Source organism: Ursus americanus, chromosome 27, assembly GCF_024610735.1.
Source record: "Ursus americanus isolate L20-20 chromosome 27, mUrsAme1.1.p, whole genome shotgun sequence".
Lineage (NCBI taxonomy): Eukaryota > Metazoa > Chordata > Mammalia > Carnivora > Ursidae > Ursus > Ursus americanus.
Window position 1 is genome coordinate 4,103,393 of NC_142153.1, and position 23,891 is coordinate 4,127,283.

At 38.1% G+C, this 23,891-nt stretch overlaps 1 protein-coding gene across 3 annotated transcripts in view; it reads right to left on the reverse strand.

Moving 5' to 3' along the window:
• The window catches only part of PSD3 (pleckstrin and Sec7 domain containing 3), a 701,003-nt gene that overhangs the window by 626,904 nt on the left and 50,208 nt on the right, over positions 1 to 23,891 (reverse strand). For all 3 annotated transcript variants that reach the window (XM_087856333.1, XM_087856334.1, XM_045779175.2), the window contains exon 2: positions 8,244 to 8,292. The gene's annotated coding sequence lies outside the window, so the exon portion shown is untranslated. The remainder of the gene's footprint in view (positions 1 to 8,243; positions 8,293 to 23,891) is intronic.

The following is a 23,891-nucleotide window of genomic DNA, read 5'->3' on the forward strand; positions in this document are numbered from 1 at the left end:
ACCACTTATTCCACTGCACTGTAATTACAGTTTTAGCTTACCTGTTCCTTTCACCACGGTGCCCGGCTACTCATTCTCAGCATCGTGCACAATGCAAACTAAACAATCAAGAAAAGTCCACTGAATCACTGAAACCTATGCGGGCCATAGTCTCCTATGTTCACTTGTTAGATTTCTTAATATATGCTGCTGTTTTTCCTCTCCCACAAAAAGAACTGTTTGGCACATATTGTTTTAATCAATGTGAACTATATTCTATTTTTGTTGATGTGCTTCTTTTCATATTCCCTCGGGCATGCAATTTATCAAGTATAAGTAATATCTGGCACACAGTATCTCTAATAGCTTCCTTTTGTTATTAGATCAATGATTGAATAACTGAGAAAGAAAATACCTAGAAAGAGAATGCCCCAATTCTTGAAAATGGTGCTAAAGAGAAAGCATGGCAGAATAAAAACATTAATGTGAAATTGCTTTGGGGGTACTTGAATCCTTATGCATGGAAACTTGGAACCATTTTTACAGTATATATTCAGCAGCCAGTATCTTAGTAATGACAGTTTGGCTTCCAAATATTAGATGAGATTATTGTGCCTTTCTTAAATGTTTGTTATATTTTAGAAGATACATTAAGAAAAAAACTCCTTTTAACAAATAAATTCTCCCTCACACCTCTCTACATTCATCTGCCCACAAATCCCTTTCCAGAGCCTAAGCCAGTTAATAGCTATTTTCCCCCATTTTCAGAGACTGTCTAAGCCATAATACACGTTTATATTTATATATCTCCTTTTTTTACATAAATGGGATCATACTGCATAATTTTTTCTATCACATAGCTTTCTTTCATAACTTGTAATAATATCATATGTACTAATACACTTTTTTCTGTCAACAGCTCTATAACATCCTGCCGTATATATGGGCCATAATCTAATTAAAAATATCTTGGTCTTGGCCATTTATTGTTGAATTTATTGCTGCAATAAAGAATGCTACAGTGAACAACTTTGGGTATACACACACACACACATGTCTATGTATACATATATATACAGATACAATAGCATTAAGTACTTATAATATGTATATGTATATAAATGTATATAAAGTTATATGCATATATATACACAGTTATTCATATTCATACTTAATGCTTATTATCTATAGGATGCTTTTTAAAAGAGCATTTGCTGTTATACTTTTTTATATATAATTGACAACTCTGAGAAACCCTGCAAGATACACTAGCATCCACAAAGACATGCTGTACAAAATTTAATCAGGACCCAGATTTCTATTATTGAAGCCTCATTAACCAAGTCATCTACACTCATTTTCTAGATTGCTGCTGGCCAAAAATCAAGTAGCAGATGTTGACCTTATAAAGGTTACTTAATAGAGTTGAATTTGATTCAGATTCAATCACTGCTTCCACAGCTGTTCTGTAGGCCAAATAGTAGGCTGTAGAGGTGATGTCATGGTGTTGCATTGCAGAGGTTGGTGCTCAAACATGACTCACACCTAGCCCTGAAAGACGCTATTGTCATTTTGCTCCTGGGTGGAGCAGGAATTGACTCACTCACTGACTCAGTCTACCAGCACACCCTCAAATCTGCTGATGGAACTTCCTTGTGGGGCCATTAACTCCAACATAGCCCCTTTCCAGCAAAAAGGTAAAGGTAGAGAGAGCCCCAATCTAGGATGGTCTTTTGTTATGCAAAATATAGCTTACTCTTGAGTTCTCCATCCTCTACTCCTCTTTTCCCCACCACACCCCCGGTACCTAGTTCCCTAATGGCACTTTAAATATAATTTAAAATTAATAATGGCACTTAAGTATAATTCAACAACATGTATGTATAATATTGTAGCTAAACATTTCAGTTAAACCTATGGGCTTAATTATAGATACATAATTTATCTGCAAATAAATCATGCTAGGGTGAGTGCAGTTTGAGCCTCTATTCCTCTTTATTAGGGAGATGATAGTTTCACAGATTGGATGTGAGCAAGCTTCATGCTTTGATTGGGTTCTTTATCCTCTGCTAAAGCTCCACGTTTTCTCTATTACTTTCAGAGTCACTTCTTGACATGTTCTGGTTGACATGGTTATGAATGTCACAAGATAATTTTCTTGCTGCCAATTCTTGGTCTTTTAATGTATTACTTTGCTTTCCCCCCTCTTTCAAGAGATGCTGATCCTTCTCCCCCAAATATTCCCTTTTCTTCTCATTTTCCTGGTAGTGTCAGCATCTGCATTAAATCAACGTCTGGTCTATGTTTGTTTAGATCTTTCTGTCTTCCCAGAGATTTTCTGGGACTGGCTCTTTTCATGGAGTGAGAGGTGATTCCTCTGCCATGGAGGGAATCTCATTAGTAGGTCAGGAAAGACCAGCATTCAGGCACAGTCATCAGGAAGAGTGCTCCCTCCCCAACACACACACACACACACACACACACACACACACACACACACACACACTAAAATGAGCCTTCTTTATGCTAATTACTCTTCCTGCATTTTAAAAAATCACTTGAGATTGTCAGAAAATTCCTCTTCGTGCCTTCCCTTTTAAATCCTGTACTGCATCCTCAGGCTGTCCTGAGGTTTGGGACATCAGCAGATGGGAGGGATGGAATGGAACAGACATGCTTGAGTAGAGGAGGTGGGCAGGAGGGAGGCATGTTTGTTTCATCATCTGAGTAGAATGTTGTGATAGCGTGGGCTGGGATAAGGCTCTGATCTCGTTCCTTGGGGTAGTGCTTATCCTGAGCTACAGATTTTAGTTTTTTGCCTTTCCTAAATTCTTCCAAATTGGCCAGTTGGAAGTACAATATACCATTTGCAGTAACCATTTTTTATTCTACCCTCACCTCTTCATTCTATGTTTTGAAAGTGCAACTTGTCAAGGAGAACCAATGTCACAAATGTGCCCTATCTCAACACACATTAACTCTTGCTTTCACAGCAAAACTCAGTTTAGGAGAGGGAGATCTTAATAGGTGACAGGATCTTTTCTTTTTTTAAGATTCTATTTATTTATTTGAGATAGAAAGAGAGAAAGCAGGAGAGAGAGAGAGCGCGTGCGAGCGTGCACAAGTGGGAGGGGAGGGGGAGAGGGAGAGAGAGAGAAGCAGGCTCTCCCCTGAGCAGGGAGCCTGTCTTGGGACTTGATCCCAGAACCCTGGGATCATGACCTGAGCCGAAGGCAGACGCTTAACCAACTGAGCCATCCAGGCGCCCACGTGACAGGATCTTAATAGAAGATCTGGACTATGGTTTTCATTCTGCCATTTTTTAGCTGCGTGGCATTGAGAAGGTGATTTAACCGCTCCTGCCCTCCTGTGCATAATTATCTGAAGGCAGAAGTCTAGCTCAGGCCTCTTAAGGTCCTTCTATCTCTAATATCTATGATCCAAGCACTTAGTTTAGTTACTTTGTTGTTACCCTCATCCTCCCCTCAAAAAGAGAGAAGTACAGGGGCATCTGGGTGGCTCAGTTGGTTAAGTGTCTACCTTCGGCTCAGGCCATGATCCCAGGGTCCTGGGATTGAGCCCCACATCGAGATCCTTGCTCAGCGGGGAGTCTGCTTCTCCCTCTCCTTCTGCCTCCTCCCCCTGCTTGTGCTCTCTCCCTGTCGCATTAAATAAATAAATAAAATCTTAAAAAAAAAAAAACAGAGAGAGAGAGAAGTACAAATAAGTGATTACCCAAGTCCTGTAAGGTAAAGATTACATTAATGGAAAAGGTGATGTAGGTCAAATGGTTTAAGTCAGAACAGAAGACCCTCCAAACCCTGGGATTCCTTGAGTACATTGCTTTTAGTTAGAAATAATAGCATAATAGAAGTGACCTGAAATCATATAAAATGTGCTCAGCACAGTGCCTAGAACAATCAGGCACCAAGAAAGAAAAGCTTCTAACTAAAAAAAAAATTGTTTTGTTGTTAACTTTTTATAGAAAGATCCTCATGTGATGTACATAGTCAGGTGTACTGTCTATCTTCGGTTTCCACTGAGCAAACAGGCACGCACATTTTAATTTAATACTATATATTATCTTTATGAAATATGCCTCATTTCAATTCCTCATAATTATGGCCTAATTCTACTGCAATAAATAAAAAGTTTAGGGACCTGTTTACTTGCAAGACTGGATGGTCTAGTAAGAAGAGTATGAGGTTTCAGGCTATCGGGAGATTTTCCTGGCTACAAAAATTAAGGAAAATGTTGTTAGACACGGTGCTACCTTTGAAGCAGGGACACTTTCTGCTATCCTGAGATATTTCTTGACACATAAAGCCTCACTTTGTGCCTGACCTAATTCAGGGCATATCTGCCTGCGGGATGCATAATCAAGTCATTCACAACAAACTTTTAACTTTGTTCCTTTACCAGATGGTTGCCTTACAATGTCAAAAAACTTGAAAGGCTTGGTTGTCTTGAGTGGTGCCCAAACTCAAAGAAGCAGAACCTTGGGTTTGATCCTGAATTTTTAAAAGCAAAATTCTTCCCCTCTTGGTTGTCGTTCCCAGTCTGCTGTAGTACTGTTTAGGTACACGTTCCCTTCTGTGCCAAAAGGATCTGCCAGCTTTAGGCTTGGACCTGGTGAGGCTGTTAGCCAACAAAGGCAGACCTTGCGGTACATTTGGAGCTCCCACACACAAGTGAGTGGGTTTCATAGCTTGTTTGCTTCCCTATGTCTGTATATGGGGTACAAGGGGCTGAACTGTTGCTTATGGGATGCTTGCATGAGTTAAAAGCCACTATAGCCCTACTAAATCTTTACTTAGAGGATGTCTTTCCGTCCTACCTTGTTCTGGTGTTTCATTTCCATCAGCTAAGACCATCACCAACTCTCCCAATACTAGAATATTCCTTCAGGACAGGATACTGTTTCTGTAATGGCTTCCATCTTCCCAATGGCTGCCCATTTACCCCTAAAGACTGCGCTTGAACCAACTCAGATGAACTTCCTAGACCTCGCAGTTACCTGATTCTGAGAACCCTGGCTTCCTCATTGTCCCAGAAGCTCCCCAAAATGGACCTCATTCTGGACTAAACCCCCGGACTTGTGATGCAGGCCTTGCCTGGCAGAGCTCTGCATGATCTAACCTACCTATCCTCACACACCTCCTTGCCACCTGCCTTCACCATCTCACTACATGCCTTCTCCTTTGTCCCACTGGGACTTGTTAAACTTGGTCCTACTTTTGGTCTTTTGCATTAGCTGAACCTTCCAGCTATGTGTTCCTACCATATGATTTTACATGATTTGCTCCTTATCATTCAGATCTCAGCTTACACGTTACATTTTCAGAAAGATCTTTCTTGATGACCCCAATCTCTCACATCACTTTTAAAAATCTTTACATAGCATTTGCCACTAACTGATATGCTTGTATTTATTTATTTATTTTCATTATCATGTGCCTCTTTGTCTAAGCCTTGCCCTTTAACCTCCTTCATGCCCTACCATTCAAGCTTCATGAGTGCAGGACCTCACCTTTTTCCTCCTCTGCTGTTTCCCAGCACCTAAGATATCACTTAATATATAGGAGTCCCTCAATAAATGCTTAACAAGTGGATGAATGTTAGCCCCATTTTGGATAGGAGGGAGGACAGAGACCTTCACTCTGCTAATTTCCCCACCTTGGTCACCACATAATCACCTCAGTTCTCATTTTATTTCCCACTGGGTATACCTAACATCTGCAGGTGTAAGCCACACAGCATAAAATAATTGTCCTGCATTTTGTCACAAGAACACTGTTGTTCTAATTTTTAAAACAAAATTCAAGTCTATCAATAAAATAATGAGACTTCTACTATATACTCCTTCAACACATTGATATAATTCTTTCCAACTTTTTAAAATCTGTTTATCATTAATAAAGCAAAAATTACATTCCAGAACATTCTTGTTTCTTTCCTTCTCTGCCCCCACCAGCCCTCTTTTTCCTTGGCCACACCTGAGGACTGCCATGCAGAGTTGTCGTGGCACAGAGATACTGGGAAGAGGAGCTGATGGATCAGGCTAAGATAGGGATACACCATTTATGTGCTGCCCACCTAACTGAAATGGGCTTTAATTGTGTGTGACAGGCTGGACACAAAATTCCAGGAAACTGAGACAGTGAAGACAGTGATAAATGACAAGCTGGGTTGGCCCGAATCAGTGATAGAAAGAAACTCCAAGGCACAACTAGAAATGATGAGATTTAGCTGAGAACAGCTTGAAAACAATCTGGAAAGCGTCTCCTAAGTTGCCATTAGGAAAGGAGCAGCTCTGAATAAAAGCAATTCTCACGAGAGTCTTATCTCACATGGATGTGCTCAGCCACATGGCTGTTATTCCAACCTACACCTACACGCACACCCAGAGATGGTAGTGACTGTCAAAAGTTAGGCCCCGATATGGAGTATACATTATGTGTGTAGATAATATATAGAGTATGTCAGTGGAACTGGAAACAAGATTTATCAGACTTCAAATAAAATCTAATGCATGCTACTTAAGTCCTATTTGTAATTCTAATTCTTAACAATTAAATAAAGTTTGGATTCTATAGAGTGTTTCTGTACATAATCTTCCTTGGTCCTTATAACAACTCATATTGCAGGTAGAGCAAATAATATCATCCTTAACTGAATTGAGATAATTGAATCTCAGTGTGGTTAAGAAAATTACCACAATATTATACATGTTGTCAGGTTCCCATATAGGTTCAGTAGGTTCAATTGAATTTAAGAAGCGACATTTTGCTAAGTGTTAATTTTGAGAAACTTACATTAGCCTAAAAACTTGCCATAAAACTTAGATTTTTAAGAAGTCAATGGAGTATATAGGTCTATTTCATTTTAAATAAACTAAGCAGGTGAGATTCCATATTTCCAGAAAAGAGAAAATCGGAATAGGTGGGAATTATTCACTTTATAAAGGAAATCTTAATTTATCAAAAGAATGTGACATGACTTGTTTAAATAACTCCTTTAAATGTACAATGGAATATTTAAGATATCTTTATTGATGTATGTATACTGGTACATTTTAAGGGATCAAATTTATTGTAAATAAGCAAACTAGAACATATAAAGAATTCCTATAAATAGATAAGAAAAAGCAAACAGAACAAACACGGACAAAACATATTGCCAGCTGAGTCGTAGAAGGTCAAGCCCAAAAGGTCAATAAACACCTGCTTGAGAAGGAATACTAGTCCCCACCCTCTTCCCTTCCCACAGGACACATGGTTGTCCAGCCAAGGACTACATTTCCCAGCATCCTCCTTAGGATGCATCTATAAAGCTAAGTAGTGCTAATGGAACGTGAGTGGAAGGGACGTATGCAGCTTCTGCCTTACATGCCTATGAGAAAATTGCTTTCCCAAAAATTCTCACCTCTTTCCCCAAAAGTTGGTATATGGTAACAGCCTAACTAACCATGAAGACAAGGATGATGGCCTAAGGGATGGCAGTATAACAAATGGAAAGATCCCTGAATAACTGTGTAGAGCCAAGCCACCTTACCAGTCTGGACTACCCAATGTAAGATTGCTATGCAAGAAAGAAATGTCTTTCTTTTTTAAACTACCATACTGTGTGTGGGGGGGGGAGGCTATTTGTTACAGCAGCTTAGCCTTTATGCTAACTAATACAATGTTCAACCCAACCCATAGTCTATGAAATGCAAGGTAAAACAAGATACCATTTCATACCCTAAGGTTTTGGTGATACTTAAAAAGTCCTGTGATATTAAAAATTGGCAATATGAAAATGAGAAATTTTCATATACCTCTACCAGAAGTATAAATTGGTACAACCACCTAGGGAACAATTTGTCAATATTACTAAAGTAGAAAATAACCACCCTCTAAAACTCATTTGTTTCATTTATAGGCATTGTAACTTCACATACTGAGACATATCTAGAGTGGTTACAGCATCACTTGTATTAGCAAAAATTGGAAACAACTTAAAAGTCCATTAGTAAGAGGATAGATAAATAAGTCGTGATATTTTCATATAATTGAGCACAATCAGCAGTTAAAAGGAATGATCCACATCTACATGAGTCAATATGAATAAACTTCATAAACATAATGTGAGAGAAAAGGAAACTGAAGAATATGAACATGATAACATTAGGTAAAATTCAAAATATGCAAAGCGTAACTATTGTTTCGACTGCATCTATATTGTAATAAAAGTATGAAAATTCAGTCTGGAAGAATACATACCAGATTCTTGATAGTGTTGTCTCTGGGGAAGGAAGATAAGGAGATGGATCTGTGGAGAGAAACAAGGAAGACTTCAACATTGTTCCTAATGTTTTCTTCCTTTTGTGAAAAATGTCATGCAAAAATTGTTAATGTTTGTTAATTATGGCTATTGGGTACAGTCAGTGTTGTGCTGGATCTGGATCACACCAGGAAGAGTGAATTTTGTGCATCTCTCCCCAACTTCCCCTTCAATGATGCCACCACGAGAGCCTGAAACTGGCCACTATGGAAGTATTTACATCACAGAAATCAACAAATGTTACAAATCAGAGGTTTTTTCCTGCTAGAGAGTCAGTTGTTAACATTGACGAGCACAGCTCTGGGTACAATGTATCTATTAAATTAATCTTACTACTTTTAATGATTTTTAAATTTTTCAAAATATAAAAAAAATTAAAGTTCTATTTAATTTTTCAGGATTTTTTTCCCACAAAGCATCCTGTACATATGTCTTGCTGGGGTAATGAAAAAAAAGTAAAGCATCTCTAAGAAAGATATAACCAAACATCAGGTTTTATCTGGCTTTTGAGAAAACCTGGCTTATTTGTGTTGGGAGAAATTCCTGAGTTCCTACTTCTTGCATAATTTCAGGAGAAAGTGTCTTCAAATCATATATGACATCCTCTATGTGATAAGAAACTTCCTGCTTCTTTTCAGAAAGGAAAATATCTTCTATAACTGTCAGAATACCTACATTTGCCTCATGAAATTTTAGTTGTTGAACTACAATTTTGATTTCTACTTGTGTAAAAATAAATCTGGATTAAAAGTGATTATGATATCACCTTGAAAGTCTATATGGTTTGAGCAAGCCTCTGCACCCATAACCTAGGGTGTAATGTAATCAAATTTTCTGAACCCCGAGTCAGGATATGTGGTCATACAAATATGGAAGACAATGGCGCAGGATGTTTGACTTCAGTCCTGTCATTAAGATTCTGGGTTTTCTATCGTTCTAACCACTGTATCAGGCAACAAAGACTACTTATTCTTCATTAATCACATAGGAATGCTCTGTTAACCTTAATCCTTGGAATGACTATTTTAAAATAACTTCCAATTTTTTGTTAAAATGTAAATCATATTAAATGTAGAAAAATAGACATGAAAAAAGAAGTAAATAAAATAAAGTCATCCATCCATAATTTCATGACCCAGAGACAATAACCATTAATAGTTCGATAAATAACTTTTCGGCTTATTTTGTGTGTATTTACATTTTCTTTTCAAAATAATATTAGATCATATACACCGGATTTTTTATTAAGGTATAGTTGGCACAATGTTAAATTAGTTTCAGGTGTACAGAATAGTGATTTGACAAGTCTATATTTTATTCTATGCTCACCACAAGTGTAGCTACCCTCTGTCACCATACAATGCTATTACGGTATCATTGACAATATTCCCTATGCTGTACCTTCCATCCCCATGATTTATTCATTCCATACATATACACTGTCTTAACTGGTCTTTTCCACGTGAGACCCTACAATTCATTTATTTCAATGTCATTTAATTTTTTTCAAATATGTTATTTTTATAGCTATATAACATTATATAACTGTAATCAAATTCATTTCACTCATTCTCCCACTGTTAAATATTTGGACTGTCTGCAATTCTTCCATATAGTAAACAATGATGTGGTCATCATCCTAGTAAATCTTTGCACACATCTCTGTTCCTTTCTTTGGGATAAATCTTAATCATGTAATTCCTGAGTCAAAAATTATGTATACTCTTCAAACATGTTTTGCTTATTATCTTTATGAAAATTGGTTATTCATGTAGAAACTTTATCTCATACACAAAAATATGTTTCAAGTATATTAAAGACAAATGTAAAAAGTAAAACTTTTGATCTTAGAGTAAAATTTATGAAAATACCTTTTATAACAGGTTCGGGAAAAGAGAAAAATACAATCAACAGAGGTAACAATAAACACTTCTGAGTATATTAAAATGTAAAACTCTTGTATAACAAAAACACTATAAAAGACAAAGGACAGACTGGGAGAAAATGTCTGCAATCTATAGAATACAAAAGAGTTGGGATCCAGAACATGAAAACACTTATAAACCAATAAGAAAAATATAAGCCAAAGATACAGATGTATTGAAAAGAAGGGCCATATGGACCCCAATGTTCATAGCAACATTGTCCACAATAGCCAAACTGTGGAAGAAGCCGAGATGTCCTTCAACAGACGAATGGATAAAGAAGATGTGGTCCATATATACAATGGAATATTACTCAGCCATCAGAAAGAATGATTACCCAACATTTGCATCAACATGGATGGGACTGGAGGAGATTATGCTAAGTGAAATAAGTAAAACAGAAAGAAATTATCATATGGTTTCACTCATTTGTGGAACATAAAGAACAGCAGGGAGATCATTAGGAGAAGGAAGGGAAAAATGAAGGGGTGGTAAACAGAGGGGGAGATGAAACATGAGAGACTATGGACTCTGGGATACAAACTGAAGGTTTGGGGTGGGGGATGGGTTAGCTCAGTGAAGGGTATTAAGGAGGGCACGTGTTTCATGGAGCCCTGGGTGTTACATGCGAACAATGAATCATGGAACTCTACATCAAAACTAAGGATGTACTGTATGGTGACTAACATATCAATAAAAAAACAGAAATGAAAAATATAAGCAATACAGTAGAAAAATAGGTAGAGAATATAAAAGGCAAGTCACAGAAAAGGGAATCTAAGTGGTTAATAAGCTTAGGAGATGAGCTCAAATTTACTAGTAATAAACAAAATGTAAATTAAACTAACAAACTGGATCACATCCATCAGAGTGGCAAAAATTTAAAGTCTGATATCAAATTTCACAAGAATGTGATATAACTGAGATTCACATGTTGCCAATGAAAAAGTAAATTGGTTCAAACATATGGAGGAGCAATTTGGCTATAGTTATGAAAGCTACAAAGCGCCACCTCTTTCAAGGTCAAGCGTTTCCCAGAGTTGCTCATATCCAGTGACTAACAGAGGTGGGTATATAAACATCTAGCCATTTTGGCCCAACCCAGGATGACTCTGACAGGTGATTTTAGTGAGCTCCAAAGCTGCCTGTGGGGCTGGTTGAGGCTAATGCAGCTTGCCTTCCTCTTCCCTTCTAGAAGTACCAAAAGCATTCCCTAGTTAACGTCCTGCAGGCTGAACTCCACCTCAGGGTCTGTTTCCTTGAGAACCTAACCTATGAGGTTGGTACCAGGAGTGGGACGACAAAGGTAATATGCGGTTTTGGAAATGAATCACTTGCCATCTGGCTAGCAGTAAGGAGCTCCTCGTCAGTGGTAAATTGAGCACAAATAGTCCCTGGCCAAACTGGCTACCTATAGTGGATTGAATAGTGTTCTCCCCCACCACCCATCTCACCCACCACCGAGGTCCATACAGAACCTCGGAAGATGAACTTATTTGGAAATAGGGTCTTTGACTTTTTGACACCATACACAAAAAAAATATTCAAAATGGATGAAAGACCTAAATGTGAGACAGGAAACCATCAAAATCCTAGAAGAGAGCACAGGTAGCAACCTCTTTGATATCATCCATAGCAACTTCTTACTAGACATGTCTCTGAAGGCAAGGGAAACAAAAGCAAAAATGAACTATTGGGACTTCACCAAGTTAAAAAGCTTCTGCACAGTGAAGGAAACTATCAACAAAACTAAAAGACAGCCTATAGAATGGGAGAAGATGTTTGCAAATGACATATCTGATTAAGGGTTACTATCCAAAATAGATAAAGAACTTATCAAATTTAACACCCAAAAAAACAAATAATCCAGTTAAGAAATGGACAGAAGACATGAACAGACATTTTTCCAAAGAAAACATCCAGATGACAGCAGACACGTGAAAAGATGCTCGACATCACTCATCATCAGGGAAATACAAATCAAAACCACAACGAGATACCACCTCACACTGCAGCAGCCCCTGGCCGAGAACTTACGCTAAGGATATAATAGGAAAACACGTTTGTGACCTTGTGGTCTTTAGCATAAATGTCAGAGCCAAGCGGCCGAGAACACTGGGCCTGCCCAGCAGCCAGGAACTCCCGGTTTGTCCAACAGTTGGAAACGCCCAACTCGTTCAGGGCAGAACACTGCCGAAACTTGATTGCTCTTGACAATAGCCCCCAGGGTCCATAGAAGCATGTTTAAGAATCGGTCCCACTTGCTGAACGTTACATCATCTAAGCCCCTGACCTTCCCCGTGATGTACTACTATTCACTAGGATGTAATACGGATCACTCCCTTGATTGTCTTTGCTTATTGCCAATAAATACGTGAGGTTGCAGCTGTTCGGGGAGATCGCACTCATGGTGGTGGCACGCCTGGCGGTCGTCCCCTGCACCCACGCTCTCTTTTGCAAGCTAACCTGTCTGTGCCTCGTCCTTCTCCCAAACACTGCAGACGGTGCCGTGGCATCACACCAGTCAGAATGGCTAAAATTAACAACTCAGGAAACAACAGATGTTGGTGAGGATGAAGAGAAAAGGGAACCCTCTTACACTGTTGGTGGGAATGCAAACTGGTGCAGCCACCCTGGAAAACAGTATGGAGGTTCCTCAGAAAGTTAAAAATAGAACTACCCTATGACTCTGCAATTGCACTACCAGGTATTTATCCAAAGGATACAAAAATACTGATTTGAAGGGATACACGCAGCCCAATGTTTATAGCAGCATTATCAAGAATAGCCAAATCATGGAAAGAGACTAAATGTCCATCAACTAATGAATGGATAAAGATGTGGTATGTACATACATACATACATACACACAGTGGAATATTATTCAGCCATTAAAAAGAATGAAATCTTGCCATTTGCAATGACATGGATGGAACTAGAGTGTATTATGTTAAGCGAAATAAATCAGTCAGAGAAAGACAAATACCATATGATTTCACTCATATGGAATTTAAGAAATAAAACAGATGAACATAAGGAAAAGAAGAAAAAAAGAGAGGGAGGCAAACCATAAGAGAGACAGGTAACTATAGAGAACAAACTGAGGGTTGTTGGAGGGAGGTGGGTAGGGGTAGTCTACATGGGCTGTGGGTATTAAGGAAGGCACTTGTTATGATGAGCACTGAGTGTTACATGTAAGGATGAATCACTAACTTCTACTCCTGAAGCTAATACTAGCCTATATGTTAACTAATATGAATTTAAATAAAGACTTGAAACATTAAAACAAATTTTTAAAAAGGAAATAGGGTCATTGAAGATGTAATTAGTTAAGGATTTCAGAATACGATTATCTTAGATTTAGGATTGTTTCAAATCCCAATGACTGACAGCCTTCTGAGAAAAGGGGAAATGTGCAGACAGAGAGAAATAGGGAAGAAGGCACATGAAGATGGAGGCAGACCATAAAGTCATAAAGCCATAAGCCAAGGGATGTCAGGAGCCACCAGAAACAGAAAGAGGGAGGAAGAATTCTCCCCTAGAGCCTTCAGAAGAAGCATGGCTCTAGTGATACCTTGATTTCAGACTTCCAGCCCTCAGAACTATGAAAGAATAAATTTCTGTTGTTTAAGCCATCCAGTTTATTATGACAGCTGTAGGAAACTAATACTTGGTCTGGTTGTTAAAACTTTCACCAGTAGCAAATTGAAATGGTACACCAGTGGAAGGACAGGCAGCAGCTGGTATAAAGCACAAGATGTGTCCAAAGTTTGGAGAAAATAGTAACTATAATGTACATCAGTAGCTATTACTAAGATAGGTTGACACTCTGGAAAATATAATGAAAACCTGAAAGCAATTTACAGGCAAATGAGAGCCAAATGTGGAAGCAAGAGGACCTCTTTGAAGCATACAAAGAGGGTGTCAAACGCTAGATAGAGAAAGCTGACTACCAGGTTCAGGACCTAATTGTGAGAACAACAAATCACCAAAAAAGATGAAACTTGCAGCCAAGAACATCTGAGTTGATTACAGCTCCCCCTTCAGTCTTCAAATTCCTAACTCCCCAAGCCCTCTGGGCCTACAGAAGTGGGCCACCCCTCCCTATTAATAGCAGCATCCCCCCTTACTTGAAGACAGTGTTGAGACCTCTACCCACAAGATATGTATCCCCATCAGAACCTACCCCTACCTCACCTATTGACCTCAGCCTATAACTAGGGTTAAGTTTCAGCACACCCCAGATGCTGAGAATACAGTGTGAGCTCACAGGTCTCACTTTCTTATGGGAGTGGTTTCTGACAGCACACCCAATAAACCTCCTGGGAGTCGATTTCTGTCTCAGGACCTCTTCTGGGAAATTCTACCTAAGACAATAAGTATTGTCACCATCGCAGGGTTTGGCTGTTTGCATACGACTTCATGTTTTTAAAATAAGTCTCAATATATTAAAAGGAAATTGGGAAGCAAGGGTGGTGAAACTGACATCTCTAACTTTGTCCACAGCAGATCTGACAGCTCTGAAATCTCCATAAATTGTCCTAAATTCTCTGGGCTTCCAGTCAGTTTTATTAATGAATTTAAGAACATTTGACCTTACAATTTGCTAATTGAAAGGCTGCCTGAAACTAAAAGCAGACTTTGCACACCACAGTCTTCTTGCATATTAGAAACAAAGAGCTCTCAAGGATTTCAGGTTTAGAAAGTCACATTCATGCTTGGAAATTTATGGGTTTAGCATTTTCCATTAGGTTTTAGATCAGAGGATTGAGAATATGCAGGCATGGTCATGGGACATTAACTGGAAATAATGAAGCTTTCTCGAGCACCTCTGCACCATTCCACGGGAGATACTTGATTTAAAGTCCATGCAAAGTATACTGTGCCTTTCCAAATTAGATTATTTGGGACTAAATGTGAGGAGTTAAATAATTCTTATTACAACAGAAAACAAATTCTCATGGTGATATGACCCAGAGGAGAACTAGCCGTGATGCTTCTTCTTTAAGCAGAAAGGCATTGATGACCTTGAATTTCAGTTAGGGCAGAAAGAAGCTCCACCGAAGTGAGAGCAGACATTGCTCCAGGGGCTTCCACTCGAGCCACAACTGAACTGTGGCTCATCCAGTTGTTCAGGGCTCATCCAAGTGTAGCTGTTACACAAACAGAGGAAGTGGGACTAGTTTGATTAAGGAGGTTCTCAGCCAGTGCTAGGTTAACTTCCTTTATGCTGACAAAATAAACAAAGAAGTCAAGATATGGGGACAAAGGCACGTGAAGTCATAGTCTTCAGCACCCAGTCTAGCATCTTATTACAGTTAAGACGGTACAGATGCATTGGCATGAAAGAAATAAAGCTGAAGAGCTAAGGCAAAAAGACTTCATTCTATGAAACCATCATGAAAGTGAAAAAACAACCATAGAACAGAGAAAATATTTGCAAATCATTATTGGATGAGGGGCTGACAACCAGAATATACAAAGAACTCTTAGAATTCCATAGTAAAGGAACAAATAACTTAATTAAAAATGAGCAACATCTTTCAGCAGATATTTCTTCAGGAAAGGTATATGAATGGCCAATAAGCACATGAAAAGGTGCTGAGCATCATTAGTCATTTAGAAAATGCACATCAAAACCACAGTGAGCTATCACTAAGATGGTAGAATCAAGAAAACAGGTAGAGCAAATGTTGGTGAGGATGTGGGGAAATTGGTAACCCTATGCATTGCTGATTAAAATATAAAATGGTGCTGTGGCTTTAGAAAACATTCTGGCGGTTCTTCAAAAGGCTGATAGAATTACCATCCAACTCTACTCCTTCATATGTACCCAAGAGAAATGAAAACATATATCCATACAAAAACCTATACACAATATTTTTTATAATAGTCAAAAAGTGAGAAAACCTAAATGTCTATTAACTGATGAGTGGATGTAAAACGTGGTATATCCACACAATGGAATATTATTTAGCCATAAAAACATTATGAAGTACTGATACAGCACGCACAAACCTTGAAAACAGATGCTAGGTAAAAGAAGGCAGTCGTAAGTGACAACATACTATATGATTCCATTTCTATGAAATGTTCAAAGTGAGCAAATCTAATGAGAAAGAAAGTAGATTAGTGGCTGCCTCAGGCTAGGGGATGGGTAATAAGCAGATAAAGCTAATGAGTACCTGTTTCTTTTCAAGGAGGAACATGTTCTAAATTTAGATTATGATGATGGTCGCAAAAATCTTTCAATATATTAAAAGCATTGAATTGAATTGAATACTCTAAATGGGCGAATTTTATTATATTCAAAATTAAATCTCAAAAAGATACAAAAAAATTTTTTTAATGAACTTCATTTGATTAAGACCGCTCTATCCCTTTTTTCTCTAAACCCAGGTCAGAAATGGAAAAGAGCCATTCATTCTTAGTCTTCTGGGGAAAAACCTTCATGATCTGAATTTTACTTCATCTACATATATTTTTTATGCAGGCTATATCCATATTTACAACAACTTCCTAACTAGAAAGTATATAAGGATGGAAAATTAATGTGAAAGAGCTTTTTGAGTGCACTTACTTAGCTTGGTGATACTGTTGCCATAACACTGAAGGTCTCCTATGGATCTGCTTATTTTCTGTTCTGTATGCTTCATTGTCTTTGTGGTGGATTATATTATTTTTCAGTAAGTATTCCCTCACTTCTGAACCTGTTCCACCTCACTCCTAGGAGAAGTATATTTCCCAATGAATTTGGGTTTAGCTGGGTGACTTGCTTTGGCTTAGTAGTGAGGCAAGTAGTGACTCCTGCTAGTTCCAAATGGATGCTTGAAGAAGCTTCTAGATTTTCTGCCAATCTTCTTATAACTATCTAACAATAGAAGTGAGCAGTCCAGAAAAAAGTGTCTCTTTCAGCTTGAGTCCCAGATGAAAGACGCATGGAGCAGAACTGAAGTAAACATCAGCCCGAAGCACAGCTACCTGACTGTCCATGACCTTCAAGGGAGAAATACAGGTTTGCATTCTACTGATTTTTGTTTTACATAGCTTAACATCATGAAAGCTGACTAATGCAGTTGTCGTTTTATTCATTGAGAAGACATATTTTGAACACTACCATGCGTTAGATTCCGTGGCTATTCTTTTTATTTATTTATTTATTTATTTAATTTTTTTTTATTATATTATGTTAGTCACTATACAGTACATCCCTGGTTTCTGATGCAAAGTTCAATGATTCATTAGCTGCGTATAACACCCAGTGTGGCTATTCTTTAGTATACAAAACTTGGTCTCTTCTATTGTCAAGCACCTTATAGGCTAGAAGGTAAAATACAAAAAGACACAAACAAAATGCAAAATGTGTGGTGAGTGATACGAGAGATATAAAACATAATAAAAGGTTTTGAGCAGAAAGAGATTATTTCTGACTCAGAGGGATCACAGAGCAAGAGGTGGCATCTCCATTTCTTTAGGAGATTTATTTAGGAGATATATGTATATATAATCTAACATAATGTATTCAGTTATCAATATAGATCAGCACAAAGGTAAAGTACAATGAAGACTAAGGTGAAGGTAATTTAATATGGTGCTTTAATGTCATAGAATGAACCCTAATACCCTGTAGATTTCCAGTGGTTTACAAATATTTCTTCTTAACTTTTTTTGTAGGTAAACTACTTTCTCTTTCCTTTTCTTTCTTTCTTCTTTCCCTCTCTCATTCAATTATTTAAGGCACACTCACACCGCAGAGTACTTCCAGAGCTGAGGGAATTACTTTTCCCTGAGCACAGAGGTGCTTCATGCTGAATACATAAATCAAGTTCACTTGCATGGAGATGACAACCCCACTTGAGGGAAGAGTTCAGAGGAGAGGTGGGAACATCAGAAAGCTGTCTCCACTGATTTTAGTATTGGAAGAGGTCTTTACTACTTTAATTCCACACCATCGTTATACTGGTGAAGAACAGAGGCACAGACAAGCCGAGGGACTCATTCAGTCACACAGCCTGTTAAGTGGCAGCCATGGCACCGGGGAGGAGGCCTCTTGATTCTCCATTCTGTTCTTACATTTATTTGTCATAACCCTAGTCAGATTTTTTTTACCTTGCCTGTGGTGAGCTCAATTTAAAGACCGAATGTAAAAGTTAGTAGTTTGGGGCCCAAGTCACAAGTACCTATATTTTGTGGACAGTTTACATAAGCCTGGACCAAAGAGGGGAATTGTGACTTCACATGGATGGACTGCAGTCATACAGGCATAAGGGCCCACTGTGGCCAGAACTGACAAATTTTTTCAAGATTGGATACGGTTCTGAGACAAGATTATTGAGTGGGGAAGACCTTTACAAATAGAGGGGACAGTGTGGGTAAAAACAGAGAAATGGGAACATGTACTTAAAGAAAAGCCAATGGTCTTATTAGAGTGTCTCTTAGTCAAGATAGGAGTGTGGATCCTCTAGCCCATACTGAGATAGGGATGAACTCATCCAAGCAAGCACAAGTGTGCAGAGAGGTCTACACCCAAGGACTAAGCAAATTGTTCTCCTCACTAGGTGCCACTGTAGGACAGAGAACAACTAGAGCTTTGTGCTTTCCCCAAATGCTACTTCTGCCTTGACTATGATGCTAGACAAGCTCTGGAATTTACCTCATCCTTCAAAGTAGGAAGAAGTGAGCAGGGAAAATCCTAAAATGACTGAAAAATCCTTATAGCAACAGGTTTACTTGAAACTGACTACATTTTAAAAAATCATATTCTCATTTTATTTTTTATTTTAATTCCACTATAGTTAGCATACAGTGTTCTATTAGTTTCAGATGTAGAAGACAGTGATTCCCTGTTCTCATCACAAGTGCACGCCTTAATCCTCATCACCTATTTCACCCATGCCCCCACCCACCTCCAGTCTGGTAACCATCAATTTGTTCTCTATAGGTAAGAGTCTGTTAAGATAAAGGAAGGTGGCAACAGAGTAGAAGGACCCTACACTCGTCTTGTCCCATGAACACTACTAGATAATGATCAAATCATCCTAAATAATCCAGAAATCAACCTGAAGACTGACCAAACAAACGCCACAACTAAACGGACAGAAGAGGCCACACTGAAGAAGGTAGGAAGTGTGGAGATGTAGTTTCGGGGAGAAATGGATCTTGAACTCTGCAGAGGGGAGAGAGAGCCATGGTCATATAGAAGGGCAAGAGAGAGATGAGCACACAGGGGAACACACGAAGAGAACATTTCCCCAAAGCCACTGACTTGGAAAATGAGAGGGGCTGAATTACATGAGTTATTGCAACCAGTGGGGCTTAAAGCCTAAAGTTTTAAAGGTGAGTGGAATTGGCTTGGATAGAGCCTGGAGGGCACTGCCCAACTCCTAGAGATAAGGCAAGCAAACAATCACAGTTGTACAGCATGGAAATAGCATATGATGAGCACCTAGGGCACACAGTGGAGAGATTATTCTCTCTTCTTGGAACATATGCCTGAGAGGCAGCATTCATGGAGACACCTCTCCAGGGACAAACAAGCTGGCTGGTGCCATTTCCCTCCCTGGCTTCTCAGCATAAACACAGAGCCACATGTGGGAAGCAGTGTGGCACCAATATTGGCTGCCTAACTTTCTTACACCAAGTGCCCCACCTTTGCGCTCTGGTGGGACGGCCTTTCTCAGAAAAATTTGCCTCAATCCCAGTGCAGTGGGCCCCTTCCACAGAAGACCAGCAGAAACCCCTCTGTCCACACCATGGCTCCCACTAAGTCAGGCCCGTGAGAAATATTAAAGGGGACTTCTTTGAGTGGAAAAGAGAGATCAAAAGTGACAAAGACAAGAAAGGATCAGAGAAAATCTCCAGAAACAATTACAAAACAAGTAATAAAATGACAATAAATATATATCTATCAACATGATACCCCATATCAATTTTTAAAAAAGGGTAAGAACCATATGATCATTTCAATACATATACAAAAAGCACCTGACAAAGTACAAACATACCTTCATGACAAAAACCCTCAACGAAGTAAGGTTAGGGGGAACATACCTCAACATCATAAAGGCCATCTATAAAAAAACCCACAGCTAATATCATCCTCAATGGGGAAAAACTGAGAACTTTTTCCCTACAGTCAGGAATAAGACAGGGATGTCCACTCTCACCACCGTTATTTAACATAGTACTGGAAGTCCTAGCCATAGCGATCAGACAACAAAAAAGAAAAATAAAAGGCATCCAATATTGGCGAGGACGAAGTCAAACTTTCACTATTTGCAGATGACATGATACTCTATATAGAAAACCCTGGCCTCCATCAAAAAGCTGCTGGAACTGATAAATGAAATCAATAAATCCCAGGTTACAAAATCAACACTCAGAAATATGTTGCATTCTTATACAACAATAATGAAGCAGCAGAAAGAGAAATCAAGGAATCAACCCCATTTTCAAATGCACCAAAAGCAATAAGAAACAGAAATAAACTTAACCAAAGAGGTGAAAGATCTATATTCTTAAAACTATGAAACATCGATGAAAGAAATTGAAGAGGACTCAAAGAAATGGAAAAATATTCCATGCTCATGGATTGGAAGAACAAATATTGTTAAAATGTCTATACTTCCCAAAGCAATCTACCCATTTAATGCAATCCCTATCAAAATATCACCAGCATCTTTCACAGAGCTAGAATAAACAATCCTAAAATTTTCATGAACCCACAAAAGACCCCAAATAGCTAAAGTAAACTTGAAAAAGAAAAGCAAAGCTGGAGTCATCACAATTCCAGACTTCAAGTTATTTTACAAAGAAGTAGTGATCAAAACAGTATGGTACTGGCACAAAAATAGACACATGGATCAATGGAACAGAATATAGTGTCCAGAAATAAACCCACAACTATGTGGTCAATTGGTCTTCAACAAAGCAGGAAAGAATATCCAATGGGAAAAAATAGTCTCTTCAACAAATGGTGTTGGGAAAACTGGACAGCCACATGCAGAAGAATGAAACTGGCCTACTTTTTGTCACCATACACAAAAATAAATTCAAAATGGATGAAACACCTAAATGTGAGACCTGAAACCATAAAAGTACTTGAAAAAAGCATAGACAGTAATTTCTCTGACATTGACCAAGCAACTTTTTTCTAAATATGTCTCCTGAAGCAAGGGAAACAAAAGCAAAAATAAACTATTGGGACTACACCAAAATAAAAACTTCTGCACAGAGAAGAAAACAATCAGCAAAACTAACAGGCAGCCTATGGAATATGAGAAGAAATTTGCAAATGACATATCTGATAAAGTGTTAGTATCCAAAATATATAAGAACTTACAAAACTCAATACACCAAAAATTAATAATCCAATTAAAAATGGGCAGAAGACATGAAAAGATATTTTTCCAAAGAAGACATCAGATGCCAACAGACACATGCAAAGATGCTCAACATCACTCATCATCAGGGAAATGCAAATCAAAACCACAATGAGATATCACCTCACACCTGTCAGAATGGCTAAAATCAACAACACATGAAACAACAGGAGTTGGCGAGGATGCAGAGAAAGGGGAACTGCCTAACACTGTTGATAGGAATGCAGCCACTGTGGAAAACAGTATGGAGGTTCCTCAAAAAGTTAAAAATAGAACTATCCTGGGTTCCAGCAATCCCACTATTCGGAATTTACCTGCAGAATACAAAAATATTAATTCAAAGGGATACATGCACCCCAATGTTTATAGCAGCATTATCTATAATAAACAAATAATGAAAACAGGCCAAGTGTCCATTAGCTGATTAATGGCTAAAGAAGGAGTGATATATATATATGTACATGTATATATCACTTGGGCAGTTTCCATAACTGGGCTATTGTATATATAGATCTATACCTATGTATATGAATGTACATATACATATAGGTATACATATGTATATGGATGGAGCTAGAGAGTATTATGCTAAATGAAATAAGTCAGAGAGAAGCAAACACCATATGATTTCACTTATATGTGGAATTTAAGAAACAAAACAAATGAACAAAGGGGGAAAAAAGAGACAGGCAAACCAAGAAACAGACTCAAAGAGAACTATAGAGAACAAACTGATGGTTATCAGTAGGCAGGTGGGTGGAGGGATAGGTTAAATAGGTGATGGGTTTAAGGAATGCACTTGTAATGAATACCGGTGTTGTATGGAAGTGTTGAATCACTGTACTGTATATCTGAAACTAATATTATGCTATATGTTTACTAATTGGAATTTAAATAAAAACCTTAAAAAATGGAAATGTGATTTTAAAAATTACATCACAAAAAGATTTTTGAAAAGAGTGAGTTTGTCTCTTTCTCTCTTTTCCTTTGCTCATTTGTTTTATTTCTCAAATTTCACATATGAGTGAGATCATATGGTATTTGTCTTTCTCTGACTGACTTATTTCACTTAGCATTTATTATACCCTCTAGTTCCATCCATGTCATTGCAAATGGCAAGATTTCATTCTTCATTATGGCTGAGTAATATTTCATTGTATATACAAATACCACATCTTCTTTATCCATTCATCCATTGATGGACGCTTGGGCAGCTTCCATAACTGGGCTATTGTAAATAACGCTGCTATAAACATACGGGTATATGAATGCCTTTGGATTAGCATTTTTCTTTTTGGAGGGTAAATACTCAGCAGTGTGTTTACTGGATCATAGGGTAGATCTATTTTTAATTTTTTGAGGAACCTCCATACTGTTTTCCACAGTGGCTGCACCAGTTTGCAACAGTGCAAGAGCGTTCCCTTTTCTCCGCATCCTCACCGATACTTGTTTCTTGTGCTGATTTTAGCCATTCTGACAGGCATGAGGTGATAGCTCATTTGTGGTTTGATTTGCATTTCCTTGATGATGAGTGATGTTGAGCATCTTTTCATGTGTCTGTTGGCATCTGGATGTCTTCTTTGGGGAAATATCTATTCATGTCTTCTGCCAATTTTTAAATTGGATTATTAATTTTTGGTGTGTTGAGTTTTATAAGTTCTTCATATTTTTTGGATGCTAACCCTTTATGGAATAAGTCATTTGCAAATATCTTTGATTTTTTTATATTCAGGGATAATGAGACCTTAAAATAAACTTTAGATTTAGTTACAGAAACATATAGGCAGTTGAAGTTCTGCATACTTCACTATGAAAGTCATACACACAGGAAGGGAACAGCTATTCTAAACAAGGCTATATATCTTAGATACCCAGGTGCTTGGGTTCTTGTCCAAATGTCTTGGTCTTTTAAATAACTGTTCCATTTCATTCCCTTTGCTAACATAAAGTCCTATGAATTTTCCATATACTGTGCTATGACTAAGACCTAACCAAAACCAACACACCCAAAAGAAAAATCAACACATTTGCTCTTTTTCTATACTGAAGGCATGCTTTGGAAATGTGGAATTTCCTCCCAAATGTTTCTGTTAAACCATCCCTACTCAGAAACTCCAACTTGTTTTAAAAATATATTTATAATAAGAGAAACCCCAAGGTACCCTTATTATAATATGCAAAAATGGACCATCAACATACTAAAAGGACTCAAAACTATGGTGAAATTATTTAGACGTTTTTGGTAGTCTGAATTTTAACTTTGACTTAGGTACACTTTTGT